This window comes from Galeopterus variegatus, unplaced genomic scaffold (genome assembly GCF_000696425.1).
Source record: "Galeopterus variegatus unplaced genomic scaffold, G_variegatus-3.0.2 Scaffold438, whole genome shotgun sequence".
NCBI classification, from domain to species: Eukaryota; Metazoa; Chordata; class Mammalia; order Dermoptera; family Cynocephalidae; genus Galeopterus; species Galeopterus variegatus.
This window is the reverse complement of record NW_007726549.1, coordinates 346,874-366,845: the sequence shown is the minus strand read 5'-3', so window position 1 is coordinate 366,845 and position 19,972 is coordinate 346,874. Positions and strand designations below refer to the sequence as shown.

General features: G+C 42.8%; 1 long non-coding RNA gene across 1 annotated transcript; it reads right to left on the bottom strand.

The window, feature by feature from the left end:
* Nucleotides 1-5,403: 5,403 nt before the first annotated feature.
* LOC103587283 lies at nt 5,404-18,773 on the bottom strand. The gene is made up of 2 exons (XR_550212.1): nt 18,683-18,773; nt 5,404-5,986 (listed from the first exon to the last, which is right to left on the bottom strand). It is a non-coding gene; the product is annotated as an uncharacterized LOC103587283 (long non-coding RNA).
* Nucleotides 18,774-19,972: the final 1,199 nt, after the last annotated feature.

The following is a 19,972-nucleotide window of genomic DNA, read 5'->3' as shown; positions in this document are numbered from 1 at the left end:
AAAAAAAAAAAAAAAAAAAAAAAAAAAAAAAAGTCAGATCGTATCAAGAGTTGGGGAGTATGGTAGGCTGAATAATGGCCCCCAAATGTCCACATCCCAATCGCCAGACTCTGTGAACATGTTACCTCACATTGCAAAAGGGACTTTGTGTACAGGTATGATTAAATGAATAATCTTGAAATGGGGAGATGATCCTGGATCATCCCAGTGGGCTCAGGGGAGATGATCCTGGATCATCCCGGTGGGCTCAGTGATATCATCACAAGTGTCCTCATGAGAGGGAGTCAAAGGGAAATACAACTACAGAAGAGGAGACGGTGATGGGATGTGGAGGCAGATACTGGAGTGGCGCACTTTCAAGGAATCCAGACTGCCATTAAAAGCTGAAGGATGGACTCTTCCCTCAGAGCCTGCAGAAGGATCCAGCCCCATCAGCACCCTGCTAGAGCCAGGGAAACTGATTTCAGACTTCTGACCTTTGGAATGTGAAGAGAATATATCTGTGTTGCTGTTAAGCCACTACATTTGTAGTGATTTGTTACAGCAACAATAGAAATCTAGTTCAGGGAGGATGTGGATCTAAATGGCATACACTGCTGGTGCGAGTATAAATTGGTTTAACCATTTCAGAAAACAGTTGTGATTATCCAGATTAGCGGAAGATGTGTACACCCTCTGACTCAGCAATCTCATGCTGAGTCAAATACTGCAGAAGAATTATCACACCAAGAAACGTGAGTGACAACGGTCACAATGGCAATAAAAAGAGAAGCTACCCAAATGTCATAAACAGGTAAATTCGTATAGAAATTATAGTGAAATCAAATAATGGAATATTTTATAGCAGTGAAAATTAGTGAAATACTGTATTAATACTGATGAATCTCAAAAACATAATTATGAGGAGAAAGCAGGTTTTGGAAAAGTACATGCATTATTAAACTATACATGTATATTTCAAAAAAAAACCAGGCTGTAGATTGAATTATGTTCCCCCAAAACTCTCTGAAGCTTGAATTGTGTCCTCCAAGTTTTATGTATTAGAAACTTAGCTCCCACTATGACTGTTAAGAGGGTGGGAGATCCTATTACGATAATTGAAAGGTGGGGCCTTGAAAGAGGTGACTGGATTGTAGGACCGTGCAGTAGTGAATGGATTAAAAACGGTGGTCAGGGGTGTGGTTCTGAGGGCTTTAAAAGAAGAGGAGAGTCTGTCTTTCTCTCTCTGCTCTCTCTGCTTCCACCATCTTGCAATGTGAGACCCCTGGGTCACTGTCACCACCACCAGATGGACTTTGGACTTCCCAGCCTCAGAAACTGTCAGCAATAAATTTCATTTTCTTTATAAATCACCCAGTTCAGTGTACTTTGTTATAAGCAACAAAAACAGACTAATACACAGGCAAAACAAAAATATAATACTTGGAGATACATGTATAAAACTAGAATAAAAGGAACAATAATTATAAAACTCAAAAGAGTGGTCACCTCTGAGGAGGGTGGAAGAAAGAAGTGACAGCTGTGGTTTATTCTCTACATTAAGGAGAATAAACCTTTTTATCCTCAACTTGCCAACCCCATTTATTTATTTAATTTAATTTTATTTTCACATTCAAAAATGTTGCAGAGCAGTGGGGGGGGGCAGGTAAGGGGGGTAGGGAAACAGAGGTGGAGGTGGGGAGGTGGGGCTGGCCCACAGCCAACTCATTTGCTGGCAGGGGGTGTGGTTGACACCCGCCCGCAGGTGTCCCAGCTTGGGATCCTGGAGGGTTTCCAGAGGTGGCTTGGTTGTCTGTTGATGCTGGGCTGGATGTGAACATCAGGGGCATGGCTAAGACCCTCACACCCACAACCCGGCTCATGGGCCCCTGGCGCTTCTGGCAGCAGGTCAGCCATGGCCAGGCTGGATGCAGACATGGACAGGGGTGCTGAGGCCCTCAGAACCCCTCCACCCTGGCTCAGGAGCCTGGGGAGCTTCCAGCTCTTTCAGGCTTTATAGGTGTTCTTTGGTGGTGTTAGACCTCCACTGGTTAATATCAAAATTTTGTCTCTGATCTGTGAGATTTTGGTTTTTCTTTTACTTCTGTGTTGGATTATTAGCTACCCCCACCACTTAAACTGTGCACTGGAACTAATTTCTTTGCATACTTCTAAAATGGGGGACTTCTTTTTTTTTTTTTTCCTTTTTTGTCTTTTTTCGTGACCGGCAACGGATCGCAACCCTCAGTGTTGCGCCCGTACCGGACCGGGACTGGCAACGGGATCACAACCCTCGGTGTTGCGTCCGCACCTCACTCAGCCAGTGAGCGGCGGGTCTGTATGTGGGATCCGAACCCTCGGCGGGAGCGCCGCCGCACTCCCAATTGGCGCACTGTAGCAGTGCGCCACCGGCCGGCCCCTAAAATGGGGGACTTCTTGTAGAGACCAGCACTTGAGCCCTGTGGTTGAGCTAAATTGCTGCTTTGCTGCTGGTTCTCTGGGGAAAGCTTTTTGTGCAACTCAGGTTTTAATTGTTGACCTTGTAAGCACTTCTGAGTCTTGTGAGGTCCCATACTCCTGGGTTGTGTGGAAACTCTGGTCTGGGTTTGAATCTTTTCAGCAAACTGTACCCCCTAGAGTTCTATATTCCTGACCAGTCTCCACTGAGTGGTCCTGTACCAACTGGAGGACAGACCAGCTTTCCATGCTGTGCCAAGGGTTCCCCCAGTGGCCCGTCTCCTCCACCCTCCACACTCCACTTCCCATGGGACCAGCTGAACACTGATCCCTTGCTGTGACTCAGATGACTCACCCGCCTCTCAGTCCTTCCCTCTCTCAGTTGTCTGTGGCTCCTTGCTCCTATGTGGGTCCACAGGAACCCTGTTAGTGGTCTAGCTGGCCCCACCAAGGCCCTCTTCTCCCCTGCAGCCTCTGAGCAACCAGAGGGGACACAAAGGGCACAGCTGCAGCTTTTGCCAGCTCCCATTGTGTGCTCACCAGGGCCAGCCTTGACGCGGCTGGGGCTCAAGATGGTTGGAGCAGTACTTTCTTTCTCTCACCGTGGCTTCTCCTGACTTTGTGCACTCCATAGGTCTCTCCTCCTCTTCCCCTGAGTTCTAGCAGCCCCAGCTTGGTTGCCATTGCTTTTTTAGTAGTTGTAAATTGGTCGACTGTGGGAGAGAGTGACTCTGGGGACCACCTATTCCACCATCTTGACCAGAAGCTGCCAACTCCATTTTAAAAGAATAAGGAGAAAATTTTCATATTTGTTCCCTTTCCTTCACAACTCCTCTTAAAATATTTGGAACATTTTCCTTACCCCTTTCCCCCCCACAAACCAGCCCCTCTATTACGGTAAGATAATTTAGTGCTTTCTTTTTTAGATTCTTTCTCTTGTACTTATGCTACACAGTTCCAGACTATTTATCCTTATGCACTTGTTTCAAACATATATACACACATATGTATTTTTTCTCACTTTCCTCACCTTGAGATTTCTCTCTGTTTCTTTATTGTTTTATCTGGATCTTTTCTCATTATTTTTCTCAGACAGGGTATGTGGGTGATATATACTCTATGGATTCTTGTCTATACACAAACATCTTTTACCCTGAAGATGAATGACATCCTAGCTGGGTGCAGAACTCTTGCTTGGAAGCTCTTTCTTTCAGTGGTCTATGCAAGTTCTTCTACTGGCTTCACTTACGGGACACACAAAGAGCTAGAAACATATAACCTTAAACACTTTCTTTATTATAAGAGAAGTATGGAAAGATGAAGAAAGTAGTCTGAGGGAGATGGTCTACGCTGCTTAGGAGGTTTCAGAGCTCCTCATTTACACAGACCCCTATATTTAATTTTATATTCATAATTTTGTAACTTTTTAAAAAGAAGTTTCCCCAAATTATAAAAGCTTCAGGCCTCACAAAACCTGCAGCAAACCTTGGAATTAAGCACTCAAGTAGAGAAATTGGAACAACAACAACAAATAAACCAAAAAAAAACTATGGAGAGAGAATTAATGAAGGTAAAAGATGATATTAATGAAACAGGAAAAAAACAGTAGAAAGGGTAAAAAAAAAAATCCAAAAAGGTGGTTATTTAAAAAGTCAATAAATAGATAAAGCTCTTACAACTCTGACAGTGAAAAAGAGGGCTATGGAGAGAGAATTAATGAAGGTAAAAGATGATATTAATGAAACAGGAAAAAAACAGTAGAAAGGGTAAAAAAAAAATCCAAAAAGTTGGTTATTTAAAAAGTCAATAAATAGATAAAGCTCTTACAACTCTGACAGTGAAAAAGAGGGACAGCACCAATGGCCACAATCAGAATGAGAATGACACATATCAGATACAAACAAAAATAATTATGAAAGAATAGTACATGCAGCTTTAAGACAACATAAGTGAACGCCAAAAGTGAAAGGAAAAAACCCCGGCTAGATCGCGATAATAAAACACACCAGGAGACAGGGACTCAACCAAAGTGTATCAGGCAGGCAAAATGAACACATGGGCTGCCCTCTGGGAAGTGGGAGCAGCCGCAGGGAGAGTCAGGGTGGGCCTTTTATATCCAGTTAGGCTGAGCCGGACTGTTCCTATTGGCTGAGAAGGAAGGGGAGGGAAGCCAGCGGGGTTTAAGCTGAGCTGGGACTCTTCTATAGGTGGGGAAATTCGCACGTGGGGGAAGGGGATGTGGTGGTGAAGAAGAAGGGGCAGGGGTGCTTTTATGATTGTCAGAAAACGTGCTGTTCTAGGGACCTGAGACTCTCCGCAGCCATTTTGGGTGTTCCTCCCGTCCTCCCACTGCCGTCTTAGACATCGGCTAAAACATAATTGCCTAAAAAAGGAAATGAAAACTCTCAAAAATCGATCCAAGAAGAAATGGAAAACTTGAATAAACCAGTTTCTTAAAAAGACATTAGAAAAGTGTTTAAAGATAAAAATCCTAATAACATTAAAAAGGTTCCATGACCTTATAGCTAACCTTTAAAAACTACATAATTCCCATGTGTTTTACATTATTTATATAGAAAAAGATAAAAAGTTTTCCAATTTTCATGGAGCCAAAATACATTTAATACAAAAGCCTGAAAAACAGAAGAATGAAGAAAAAGCCATAAACCAGTTTCACTTATGAATATATGTGCAAAATATACACAGATTAGCAAATAGAATTTTAGCAAATTACCAAAAGAATAGCACAGTTTGAAAAAATAGAGCTTATTTTAGTAATATATGGAGTGTTCAGTAAGTATTACGATATCCATCAAATTAATTCATTACAATGGCTCTGGAAAACTTTTTCTTAAAGGACTAGCCAGTAAACATTTTAGACTTTCAGGCATATGGTTTGTGTTACAACTATTCAACTGCCATTGTAACACAAAAGCAGCCTTAGACAATAGTAATCAAACGGGTGTGTCTGTGTTCCAGTAAAACTTTATTTTCAAAAACAGGCAGCTGGCCCACCAACTGGTTTGTTGACATGCATTAAATCAGTAAACTAATGGAGAAAATCCTATGATTCCACAACTGTCTCGGTTTAGATTTCTCCAAAAGCATACCCTGAGAGAAGGATTCAAACAAAAATTGGTTACTAAGGACATGATCCAGGAAACACCAATAGGGGATGAGGAGGTGGGACAGAGAAGGGAGGGAGCCAATAAAACCAGGCCCCACTGTGGCAGCTGGAGCTCAGCCACTGGGGAGCTCTGGGCACGCTCCACATGTAGCTCTACCAAGAGGCAAGGACACCAGAAAGCTGTCTGCCAGATCCCACCTGTCATTAGTTGAGAACTACTGCAGAGGCGTTCATCTTCTGGCACTTCAGGCTTGCCCTACAGTGCTCAAGGCCAGAAGGAAAAACTCCTGGGTAAAGAGAGAATCACCATGTCATAGCAAACAACCTCTGGTACACACAGGTGAGCGGTAAGACGGCATGGGCAGCTACTGACAGATTCTAGAAGAGTACGTCATAAAATTCAGCAGCCAATCCCAATAAAAACTGTACAAAAGAGAAATAGAAAAATTATTATATTTATACCTAAATATAATAAAAACAGTTTACCAAAAAAAACACCAGCAAATATTATCCTGAATGACAAAACACTAATACCGTCTTGACAGAAATTAATAAAAACTGTACAAAAGAGAAATAGAAAAATTATTATATTTATACCTAAATATAATAAAAAGTTTACCAAAAAAACACCAGCAAATATTATCCTGAATGACAAAACACTAATACCGTCTTGACAGAAATTCCTTCTATCCTTCTATCACTATCAATTTTTTTAAAGGTCTTAGAGCTTCTAGACATGAGTATACTAAGACACGTATGAAATGATGCACATAACCATTTGGAAAAAAGAAAGAGTTTGGGGATTTTTTCCTTCTTTTTTTTCTTGGAGATATTATTGTAAACCTAGAAAATTCAAGGATCTTTAATAAAGAAAAAACCTACTACAAGATTTAATATAATTTGGTAAGGAGGCTGATATAAACTGAATTGTGTCTCCCAAAGTGTTAATACCTTAACCCCTAACATTTGAGGTTAAATGAGGTCATAAGGGTGACCAATAGGACTGGTGTTCTTATAAAAGGATCATCTCTCTCTCTCTCTCAGAGCATCACTGAGGTAAAGCATGTGAGGACCCGGTGAGAACGCAGGTCATCTGCAAGCCAAGAAGTGAGGTCTCTCCAGAAACAGGAGACCTTGATCATGGACTTTTAACCTCCAGAACTGTGAAAAAATAAATGTCTGTGTTTAAGCCACCCAGCCTGTGGAATTATGTTATGGCAGCCTGAGCAGACTAACATAGGGGCAGAATACAAGAGAAACATATTTTTTATAGTTTTTCTGTACTCTAGAAATAAGCATCGAAAAGAATAGCACAAAATATTCCATTTACAGTAGCAACAAAAACTATGAAATTATTCCTAAGTACACCTAGGAAAAATAAAATACTTAAAAATAACGTTATCAGGAAGGACACAGGATTCATATTTTAAAACTATAAAATCTTACTGTTGAACGTAACAAGATTAGAATGGATAGAAAGGCAAACCATGTTTTCCCTGGAAGCCAGTACAAAAATGTTAATTCTCTCCAATTAACATGGGAATTTAATGCTATACCCAATAGAACCCAACAGGAAATTAATGTTGGGTTTTTTTGGTTTATATTTTAGAAATGCATAACTTGACCTCAAAAAAAAATGAGAAGAATAAATGGCTGATAGTATCTCAGAAGTCAAACAGAAGGCAGGGTCAGGGCTGGGAGGCAAAGTATTTGGGGGTCCATCTCACCAGACAGAACAATACATACGCCACTGTGCTCTAATCAGTAAGACCTTCGTATAGGAAAAGTATATCAATAAAAGTGAGTAGAGAATCCAGAAATATATCATGCTAGATTGAAATATTTTTTAACCACAATGTTAGAATTGAGCGAAAAAAAAAAAAAACGAACTATTTTATAGTTTGTGATAGTACAATTGGCCATTAATGTGGGGAAAAGTGGGATTTCCATCTCAAGACATATTCAAAACACCAAATGGATTAAATTTTTAATTTAAAAATAAATAAATAAAAGCTTTTATGTAAAACTAATCTAATGTTAGACGTCAGCAAAGAGGCTACCTTGGGAATAGGTAGTGACTGGGAAGGAGCTCGGGACGAACTTGGGGGTTATTTCTTTATGTGGGTTATGTGAGCGTGTTCACTTTGTGAAAATTCATCTAGCTGTGCACATGTAGGATTTGTGCTTTATGTGTATGTGCATATATGTATGTTGCAATTCAAAAGGTATTTATTTATTTAAAAGTGAAAAAAGAAAAAATCTTGCAAGAAAATCTAGGAGATTTCACGAATAGTCTGAGTGAGGGAAGACCTGCCTAACCCAGAGGCTGAAAAAAGAAAAAGCCACACTTAACTACATAAAAATTTAAAGAATTTGCGTAGCAAGTAATATTCATAAATAAAGACAATGGACAAAGTATAGGTCTGCAAAAAACATTTGTAGCATACAGGACAGATAAAGGTTTAGTAATTATCCTACATAAAAACTCTTACAAACTGACAAGAATAAGACAAATAACTGGATCTAAAAATTGGGCAAATGATATGAATAGGGAATACAGTGAAGAGGGAGTTCAAACACCCAGTGAATATAGCAAAGACACTCAAACCACAAGCAATCAGGGAAATGTAAATTAAAATAACAGTGAAACATTGCGTTATACCCATCAAACTATGGAAAAAGTTTAAAGCACTATAGCGCCTATTGCTAGCAGGGACGTAGGGAAAAAGAGTGCTTTTTTTAAAAAGCGATCTGACGATTTAAAAGTTTTCCATTTTAAAATTTAAAATATCTATCCCTTCAACCCAGTAATCCTGCTTCTGTAGAAACACAGTCACCATTGTGAAGGATGTATACAAAGATGTTTACTGCAACATGTTCATAATGGGGAAAAGCTCTGTACCTCCTACAGGACAGCAAGACTGTGCTGTTCACTGAGCTCAAACCACCCACCTTTCAATGAAAAGAAAATAGGAAAATGCTTTTTTGACATTTTTTACTCTGTACCTCCTACAGGACAGCAAGACTGTGCTGTTCACCGAGCTCAAACCACCCACCTTTCAATGAAAAGAAAATAGGAAAATGCTTTTTTGACATTTTTTGACTCTTCCAAGTATTCTTGATACATCAAAGTCAACTGTGGACAAGAAAATTCTCATCCAAGAGGGGCTTTTACTGGTTCAAGGAGGAAGAGGAGCAGATCATACTAGTACATCCCAGACCACTCCTCTTCCCAACACTGAGTGCTCTGCTGGCCTAGAGATCTAAGCTCCAGAGGGAGGAATGCTTCCACCAGGACACACAACAGTGACTCTATTGAACTGGAAGTCAAGGCCGCCACCCGGCCACTTTGGGTCCCCATGCCTCTCAGTCAACAGGCCAAGGGAGTTACTGTGTTGATTGGGGTGATTAATTCAGACTACCAAGGGGAAGTTGACTCCTACTCCACAGTGGAGGTCAGGAAGAGCACGTCTGGAATGCAGGAGATCCTGTAGGGCATCTCTTAGTTTTACTATGCCCTGTGATCGAGGTCAATGGAAAACTACAACAACCCAATCCAGGCAGGACTGCCAATCCTAGGCCACATCCTTCAGGGATGACAGTTTGGCTCCCCACCAGGTAAAGAACCATGACCAGCTGCATAAAGGCAAAGGGAACACAGAATGGGCAGTAGAAGAAGGTAGTCATCAATACCTGCTACAGCCCAGTGATGAGCTTAGAAACAAAGACTGTAATTGTTGTGAGTTACAAACATTGTTATAAATGTTATATTATTAATATGTTTGTATGTATATACATGTGTATTAAGCAAATATCTTTTTCTTTGCTTTCTTATTCCTTATAACATAAGATGTATTAACTTTATATCAGTAATTAAGTATTGTTAATTCTACATCATGATATTTAGGTTATGGGATATCACAAGAAGAGTAAACATCACTCAAGGACTTCCTTTTCTAAGGAAGGGGTTAGTGCATTTTTGGTTGCACACAGGATAGTTGTATCACATTAGGTGGAACTATAACCTTGTTATTGTCTTTATTCAGAGATTAAGTATGGTTTAAGAAGATGTCTATAAGTGCCAAGTTGATAACGGGTGGACTTGAGCTAAGAGATGCCCAGATATCTGGCAAAATATTATTTCTTTAGTGTGTGTGATGGTGTTTCTGGAAGAGATGAGCATTTGAATTGGGGGACTAAGTAAAGTAGATGTGGGTGGGCACCAAGCACCCCAAGGAGGGCCTGAACAGAACAAGAAGGCAGAGGAAGGATGAGCCTCCCTCCCTCTCTCCCTACCTCTCACTCTCTCCTTCCCTATGTCCCTCCCTCTACCTTCCTCTCTCTCCCTCTCTCTGCTTGAGCTGGAACGTCCATCTTCTCCTGCCCCCGGACATTGGTGCTCCTGGTTCTCAGGCCTTCCTGCTCAGCCCAGGACTAACACCATCAGCCCCCTGGTCCTCAGGCCTCAGACTCAGACTGGACTACACCACTGGCCTTCCTGATTCTCCAGCTTGCAGATGGCAGATGGTGGGACATCCAGGCCTCCATAGCCATGTACGCCAGTGTCTATAATAAATGTATGTGTACCTATGGGCACTGTCTCTCTGGAGAAGCCTAACTAATACAAGTTCCTAGTGATTTTTAGCTGCAGATTGTCAGAACACTAGAAGCACTGGTTGCTGCTGGTTAGTGTGGCTCAGGCGAGACGTCTCCCCTCTCCCTGAGCATACTATTGAGGAAGGGGGGAAGATGTCAGACCTTCCTCTGCAGAAGGTGTGGTTCATTGTGTTCATCCCACACCAGTCTCCAGACTCAGCATGGGCTTGTTCCCTGGTGGTTGTCCCTTGGTCACACACCAACTGTTGTCTTACTCTGAAAACAGTCACATTTTCGGTGACATCAGTTCAACTTCACAAACATTGTGAGGGACCGTTAGGAATAATAACGAGAAGGTTGATGCTGCCTGCATGGAGGTGACAGTCGGGGCAATAGCCTCAGAGGTCCAAGGAAGATAGAAGAGAGCCAGAAGGGGGTGGGGTTCAGACGGAGGAGAGAATTAACCAAAATAGCAGGTCTGGCCCTTGCCAAGGTGGGGCCAGAACGAGAATCTCCAAGTCCACAGAGCGTTATAAGCTTGAGTTAGACCTGAGTCAAGCAGATGTCCAGCGTGTACATATCGGAGAGCAGGCAGAGCTGTGTGGCAGCACCTCCAAAGCACCAGTGTCCCTCGACGTCAGGCGAGAAGGAGAAGAGTGGAAGTGAAGGCCTGTGGAGGTCCAGGAGAGGGCCAGAATGAGGAGGCAGGTGCAGCAGGAGCTGGCAGGAACAAGCCAGCCTGGCCACAGCTGCAGAGCTCACCTGGCTCTCAGGGCCCCCAGGCTCCCTGGATGCCAGATGGAGGGTCAGAGACCAGGGTCCTTGGATCCAGTGTATAATGCGGCCCGTGTACAGAAAGCCTTTTGCGACCACTCTGAAAGAAGGAATTGCTGACACCAGGTTATTTGGGAAGATGAGACACCTAGGCATGAAACAACTAGAGAATAACTAGAAACAGAGCAGAATTAAATGCCAAAATATGCAGTGCAGATACAGAGGGACGAGGAGAGGCCAGTGGGTGTCAACTTGTCCCAGAAGGCTACAAGTCACTCCCTTCCTCTCGAGGCCTCTGTTCTTGCCTTAGGAAGGAAACATGACCATGAAAGTTCTGGGGTCACTGGTGCATACTGTTAAAACTACATTTCTTGGGCCGGCCCGGTGGCGCACTGCTATAGTGCGCCGCTTGGGAAGCGCGGTGGCGCTCCCGCCGAGGGTTCGGATCCCACATACAGACCGGCCGCTCACTGGCTGAGCGAGGTGCGGGGACAACGCCGAGGGTTGCGATCCCGTTGCCAGTCCCGGTCCGGTACGGGCGTGACACTGAGGGTTGTGATCCGTTGCCGGCCACGAAAAAAGACAAAAAGGAAAAATAAATAAATAAATAAATAAATAAATAAAACTACATTTCTTAAAGGCTTTGGGGTTTTTTTCAAGATCACAAAAAGGAAAAATAAATAAATAAATAAATAAAACTACATTTCTTAAAGGCTTTGGGGTTTTTTTCAAGATCCACATTTCGTTACTAGCTTTGCCCAGCTGGTCCCTTGTAGCTGGGGCTCTTTGGCACAACCTCTGTGGCATCCTCCCAGGGGAAGCGCCTTCTCCCCTTCTTAGAAAGCAGACTTGCTTGACTTGGCAGGATCACAGCCAGCTGTCTTGAGGAGGAGGTGGGTCTGCTCAGTGCCCTAGGTAGGCAGGCCCTGAAGATGGGCACAAGACGAACCACTGACTCATACAAAACCAGCCAAAGCATTTTCTCTCTCCAGCAGAATGAACTAGAAGCCACATAAACAGCAGCTTCTGGAATTTCAAATGCTCTTGAAATAGGTAACTTCTGTGAGGGAACCGTCCTCCTTCACTCTTTCAACACCTTCTTTTAAATTACAACGATTTAAGTATGCACTACAAATTTCAAAGTCCTCTGTCTCAGAAAGAAGACTGATTAGAGAATGGGAGGCAGAAGTTGAAAAAATCCAAAGAGTGTCCCCAGTCAGTGAAAAACCCCATGTTTTCCTATTTAGGCCTTGTCACTTCAGCATTTTCTGGAATATGATGAAATTATTTCCGAGTATAGATATGCAAATATGCATGACCATTTTGAATTTTGAATATATTTCTTTTTATACATATAAGATATATTTATATATAAGTGTATATGTGTGTGTACATATAAATAGATGGATACATAGCTAGATAATGGATACCTTGTGTTAATCATTCCTGGGAAACAGAGAATAGCAAAAGTAACAGTGGCAGGTGGGAGGCGGGGGGGGGGGGGCTTTAAAGGATTTCAGGGGAGATTGTAGTTCCCGATCTTCATTTTTCTATCACAAAGTAAAGACCCAAGGGCTGTTTCTGTCCTGAAGTTGTGATTTACAGACCAGTTCCCACTCACTGGCTGAGCGAGGCGCGGGAGCAACACCGAGGGTTGCGATTCCGTTGCCGGTCCTAGTCCGGTACGGGAGCAACACTGAGGGTTGCGATCCGTTGCCGGACACGGAAAAAGACAAAAAGAAAAAAAAAATGTGAATTGAAAAATTGCCAATTCTGGACACTCTGGGCACATGTTCCCACAGCAATGATTGGCAGAAGCAACTCTCCCTTTTGTAAATGGAACTTTCCCTCCTGTGTCCCGCCAGCACTAAGGCCGTTGCTGGCCACTTACCCATCCACTCTACCTGCTCCTACAATTTAGGTCTCCTCCCAGGCCCTGGTGAGCATTTAAGCTCATAGCTACTGTACTGGGGTCTCAGACCAGTGTTCCTAATCTTCCCCCATGAGACAGTGTTTTGCATCAAACTGGGTGACTTCAGCATCAGGACAGAGAGCGTGGGAACAGGACAGACTCCAACCCAATGTGAGGAAGATCTTAACAATCAGAGAGGTCTGCACAGGATGCTGCATTGGGAGAAAGTGAGTTCTTTTCTCTGGAGATTTCCAGGACCTTGAAGTGTCCATTACTGTAAGACAAGTGGAGATCAGAGGAGGGAGATCTTGCTGAAGGTTGGACAGCTCAAGGAAGGCCCCACAGAGTGGGAAGAATCCCTTCTGGGTCTAACTAACAGATAATAATTTCTCTTTGATTGTGGAATAGAGAAGGGAAAGGTTTAATTTAACTCAGTCTTAACAGTGACATCCTTCCCTCATTCCTTCGGCTGACGCCAAGTCAGAGTTGTGCAGTGAATGGGGGCCTAGGCCCCCGGGGAAGCGGGGAAAGCCAGCTGCTCTCCCCTACCCCAAGGCAGCCCATCAAGAGTTAATTCCCTTCTGCCTAAGGAGCAGCTCCCTCCTGCAGCTGGAGAATCTGGGCTGCCCTCTGCAAGCAGAAGAATCAAAGTGGAAAAAATTACAAGGCAACTTTTCTGGTTTCAACTTGTCCCCTACAGAAAGGAAATAGATTTTAATATAAGATCTAAGAGGCAACATGTTTAATAAACTGCAGAAAAATGTACTTTTGGCTGGATGCAAGCATGATGAGCTTTGGGATAAAAGTAGATTTTTTTTTTTCTTAAATAAAAAGTTAGACATGGATCCAAAAAGGGGCTGGAATCCACCTCCCACCATCCCACCAAAATGCTTTCTAAGCAGTTGGAGCAATCACCCTAACCCCATCACAGATACAACACAAAAGGCAAGATTAAAGGCTCTTGCTGTTCCCTTTTCACCCAAATGGAAAAGTTTATTGCAAAAACTCTTTGTGCAAGCCAAGCAAATGCATAGTCTCCTTGTGATGGGACATCACTCGGACACCAACAAGCCCCATTCCAAGTGTGGGGCCTCCAGATGACTATGCAGGGAGTTAGCCCAGAGGTCAGGAATGGGGATATTTCATGTGTCCACTCCCACCCCCAAGTGAAGAAAATTTCATTCTCATTCCCCTTAGCCCAATTCGCATCTAAAGTCTAGACAGTTTTCAGATAACAACCATCAGAGACAGCAAAGGGGAAGGTATGTGCCTCCCAAAGATAAGCAGATGCTGGACTTCTCTCATTAGTGTTCTGGAAAGCTCTCAGGAGGCCCCTCTGATGAACAACCGAGGGAAGGGTATCTGGAAACACATTCCAAGGTGCTGTGACACTTCTTACTCAGCCCCAGAGCCCTCACCCAGGTCCTGGAGACACCGCAGAAAGAGGCCATCCTTTTCCCAAAACTCAACCAGAAATAACTGCAGAGGCAGTCCAGGGGAGAGTAGGAGGGTGTGCACCAGTAGTTCATTTAGCAAGTATTTATCAAGTGTCTACCACTTCTCAGGCATCTCACTGGACACAAGACACAAGACACAACTGTCAAGTCCGATAAAGACCCTGTTTTGTGAAAGTGAAACTCCTGCTGGAAAGTACAGCAAATCTGCATTCGAAGATGTGACAAAGCCGAGGGTGTGCCCCACTTTGAGACGCAGTGAATCTCACTTTCTGCTTATACCCCCAAGCAACCAAATTCCCTACCCTCTTTCCCACATCCACTGTGGTCTGGGTTTCACGGAGCTCGGTATCTTCATTCCAGGTAGCAGAGACATTCCATTCCATTAACGCATTCGACCTCTTTTGGCAGAAATCACATCTTTTTTAAGACCTTCTTAGTACCGAGCATGGTTCTAGGCACAAAACAGGTGCCCCATAAATACAAGTAAAGTTATTGACTTAGCAAAGACACCAACAAACAATAAAAGGAGTGCCATGCACCTGTCGGCCAAGGGTGGTGTGAATGTGAGCTTCATCTTTCTGCCTTTGGGAAAAGGAGTATCCATGCTGGTCTAACTCCGGTGCACTTCTCCAATGCGCCACCGGGCCAGCCCGAGTAGCTGGAAATTCTACCAAGCCTCTGATTTTATGGTACTTTAAAATCCTTTACAACAAGTCTGATACCAGAGTCCAGTTCTGAAAATTCGCTGGATCAGCAGCAACGGCATGTGTAAGCCCTGGGAAGAGGAAAGAACAGCTTGTGATTCTGTGTCTTTCTTCCTGGAGCTGGAAGGAATGATGTCCCTTGATTCCAGGGCTTCTGTGCCTCTGATGAAAAGATTCAGCCCTGAATCCCAGAGTGGTTGCCTGGAGCAAATGCTTGAGCAAGATTTCACCTCTTCTCTTGCCAAGATGTGGCTTTTGGAGCCTGAGTTGCTAATGAAAATGTCAACAATGCTCAAGTCAAGAGGAAAATTCTCATTCCGTTGGCAAAGTGCGTCCAACATTCCAACAGATCAGTGGTGGTCTGAGGAAGAGAACACACTTCCCTTCCCAGGACTAAGAGGTGTGGCGTAGTTAGTAAATGTGCCAGCTCAAGAGCTGACTGCAGAGCGGAAGCTGAGACGGGGGTACCCTTCCCCCACAGGAATCTTCAGATCCCTTAGAGGAGGCACCTGGTCTCGGTCTCATTCCCAGCCTCTCCTGAAGCAATAGAAACTTGGGATAGGGGGTTTGGAATCTGACTCCCTTTCAAGATCTTACCGAGCATTTGCAAATTAAAGTCAGTCCCAAGGGGCAACAAACTGGACAAATCCTGAATGCTAATGATCCAAACGATGGCAGAATTAACTAGAGGAGGGTTAATGTCCCTATGAGTCTAGCTAACCCTAAGCCCAAGACTCACAAGTTGAAGTATAAATGAATTATTTAGGGCTAAAAGACATGATTGCCACATCTGGACTAAGAATGAGCATACAAAAACATTATTTTAATAAAAATAAAAAACCTAGGGACTGGCTGGTTAGCTCAGCTGGTTAGAGCACAGTGTTATAACACCAAGGTCAAGGGTTCAGATCCTCATATTGGCCAACCACCAGAAAAATGAAAAAAAAAAAAAAAACAAACCAAAGAACGAGCATACAAGACTAAGATACTGAACGTGTTGGGAAAGCTGAGGGATAGCTGGGCTTGTTGAACTAAGGTGTCTGGTGCTTTATTAACACCACTAACAAGGGAGAAAAAAGGTACTAAAGAGTAGCAATGATACATTAACTGGGCTTTGCAGTGATTCCAGAAAGGAGCAGGCATTTGTTACAGAAATAAACACCCAGAATTCACGTGTTCTTCCACTAGGCTCATCTAGTTGTCTCATTTCCAGGCCATGCTGTGAAGGGGACAAGGAATTCTTGAGAGATCTCAGGCTCCAGCCCACTTGCCTGCTTCAGCTGAAGCAGTTCCACTTGTGTCTATTGAATAAGATTAGGGTTTTAAGTAAGATTTGTTTGAAGAAGTAGTTTTGATGCTTATATCAGATCGGACTCATAGGTGCAAAAGGCAGAGACCCTGATTTACACAAAAATTGAGTTAGGCAAAAATAGTGACACACCAGATACAGTGGCTTAAGTGATGTCAGCCGGACTGAGGCAGCCTCTGCCTCCCACCTGCTTTCTCCGGTGCTGGCCTTATCCAGTCAACCTTCCTCCCCATGCAGTGGCAGGAAGACCATCCAGCAGAGTCAGGGTTCCACCCTGTCATCTCGGAAGCCTCGTGGTTCCCCTCCCCAATAGCTCCCTATCAGTTAGGGTTAGGTTAAGCTGCCAAGCAAAATAATACTCAAAATGACAATTGTCTTAAATAAACAAAGTCCAGAAGTAAGCAGTCGAGGGCTGTATAGTTTCTCCACAGACATCAGGAATCCAGGCTTCCTTTTCTGTTGCTTTGCTATCTGCCAAGGGTATCTTCTAAATCATGGTCCAACACAGCTGCTTGAGCTCCAGCCATCTTGTCTGTATTCCAACCAGCATGAAAGAGGAAGGTAAAAACAAAGGCAGGGGGCGGGCACTTGCCCCTCTGCCCCTCTTCCTTTAAGGACACTTTGGAGAAGTAACATATGATACCTCCTTTTATATCCTTGGCCAAATTCAAGGAACTCAAACAACTTAACAGTAAAAAAAAAACAAACAAATAATCTAACTTAAAAGTGGGCAAAGAAGCTGAATAGACATTTGTCAAAAGAAGATGTACAAATGGCCAACAAGTATATGAAAAGTGCTCAACATCACCAGTCATCAGGGAAAAGCAAATCAAAACCATACCGAGATATCATCTCACTCCAGTAACATTGTCTATTATCAAAAAGACAGAGAATAACAATTGCTGGCAAGGATGCAGAGAAAGGAGAACCCTCCTATACTGTTGGTGGGACTGTAAACTAGCACAGCCATTATGGAAAACAGTATGGAGTCTTCTCATAGAACTACCATATGATCCAGCAATCCTACTATTGGGTATATACCCAAAGGAATGGGAATCATCATGTTGAAGGGATACCTGCAGTCCCATGTTCATCACAGCTCTGTTCACAATAGCCAAAATATGGAACCAACCTACGTGTCCATCAAGGGATGACTGGATAAGGAAAATGTGGTATATATACAAAATGGAATACTACTCAGCCATAAAAAAGAACAAAGTTCTGCCATTCTCAACAACAAAAGAAAGAGGGAGGGAAGAAGCAAGGAAGGAAAGAAAGGACAATCACAATAATACATTGAACTTTCAGAAGGAGAGAAGAGAACTGTGGTTACTAGAGATGGGAAAGGGGGATGGGTGGGGGTCAATGAGATATTGGTTAATGGACACAAAGAATGATTTTGTTTTGTAATGATTGATATGCTAATTATCCTTATTTGATCATCACCTGTTGTACACAAGTATTGATAGTCAACTCTGTACCCCATAAATATGAACTATCAATTGTGTTTCAATAAAAATAAATAAAATGAAATAAAAGGAAATGACATTTGTTTGGGAATAGGGCATTGCAATGGGAATATATAAGCTGTAGTAAACTATGTACTTTACTGCATATTCAGGGAGGTAAAAGAAGACAAAGGGTTTTAAAGGAAAAGTGATGGAGGATTAATTTCATGATTGGGGATAATTATCCTTGGCTACAAGGATCAATAACAAGGTGACGCCAGTTCAAGGTTGAACAGACAGTTGCTGGGCAGATGGCCTCGTAGAAGTATTTTGCGTAAGGTTACAATGACCTTTGTGCAAGGTTCTGGTTTTGCAGAGTCCTTTGTGATAATTTTCATTACAAGGCATTCGTGCAGGAGAACATCCCTTCACGGCCTTCCCTGGCTCTGTCAGGGGTTTTTTAGCACAAGAGACTCCATTTTCATTATGACATCTCTGACACTTGCATGAAGCTGCTTGCCAAGAACTGGTAAACAAAGGTGAGAGAGGGTCCTTTCCCAAAGGTTCACATTCGTACGGGGAAAACAAACAGGACTGTATGTTTACAACACGGGCATCAGGGGAACACGGAGAGAAGGGCCTCACTGACAAGCTTCACAGGGAAGCAACACTTGAGAAGCCAACACAGGCAGGAAAGGCTGGGACATGGAGATCAGGCTGTGCAGACACCCATGTGCAGACGAGGAAGCACGCAGGGCTCACGCAGCTGGAGCTGGACTGTGGGGGCCATGCAGGAAGAGAAGGCAAGAAGGGTCCCAAAGCACCAGGCTCTACAGGTCCTGCTTGCCTCACGAGGATGTAGCTGGGCAGTGCTCTTGCTTTACAAGACCAGGAAGAGGGGATGGTTTATGTTACTCACCAGTTTAAAGTTAAAGTTGAGGCTAACTGGTTAGCTCAGTTGTTTAGAGGCTCAGCCTTATAACCTCAAGGTCATGGGTTTGGATTCCCGTATGGCCAGCTGCAAAAAATAAATAAATAAACCCGTATCCGTCACCATATACCAAAATCAACTCATAATGGACTAAAGAATTAAATATACATCCTGAAACAATAAAACTCCTTAAAGAAAACATAGAGGAAACACTCCAGGAAGTAGGAGTAGGTACAGAATTCATAAATAGGACCCAAAAGCACAGGCAACTAAAGGTAAAATTAAAAAATGGGATTATATCAAACTAAAAAGCTTCTGCACCACAAAAGAAACAATCAACAGAGTAAAAAACAACCAACAGAGTGGGAGAAAATATTTGCAAAATATACATCTGACAAAGGATTAATATCCAGAATATACAAGGGACTCAAACAACTTTACAACAAAAAAACAAATAACCCAATTAAAAAATGGGCAAAGAAGCTGAAAAGACATTTCTCAAAGGAAGACGTACAAATGGCCAACAGACACATGAAAAAGTGCCCAATATAACTCAACATCCAGGAAATGCAAATCAAAACCACAGTGAGATACCATCTCACTCCAGTTAGGATGGCTAATATCCAAAAGACTGAGAACGATAAGTGCTGGAGAGGTCGTGGAGAAAAAGGAACTCTCATACTTTGTTGGTGAGACTGCAAAATGGTGCAGCCTTTATGGAAAATGATATGGAGGTTCCTCAAACAATTACAGATAGATCTACCATATGACCCAGCTATCCCACTGCTGGGAATATACCCAGAGGAATGGAAATCATCATGCCAAAGGGATACCTGTATTCCAATGTTTATTGCAGCACTATATACAATAGCCAAGAGCTGGAACCAGCTCAAATGTCCATCATCTGATGAGTGGATAAGGAAACTGTGGTATGTCTACACAATGGAATACTACTCTGCTATTAAAAAAGAACAAAATACTACCATTCGCAACAACATGGATGGACTTACAGAAAATTATATTAAGTGAAACAAGTCAGTCACAGAAAGAGAAATACCACACGTTCTCACTTATTTGTGGGAGCTAAAAATTAAGAAATAAATAAACACACAAACAAATAAAGAGTGGTGGGAAGAAGACAGAATAACCACAAAAATTCCTTGAAGTATTTAAGCCAAGTGCACAGATACGATGGGAGAGGGGAGAGAGGAACAGGTAAAGGGGCATGAAAATCAAGTACAATGTATTTTGAGAAGTAAAATAAAATAAAATAAAATT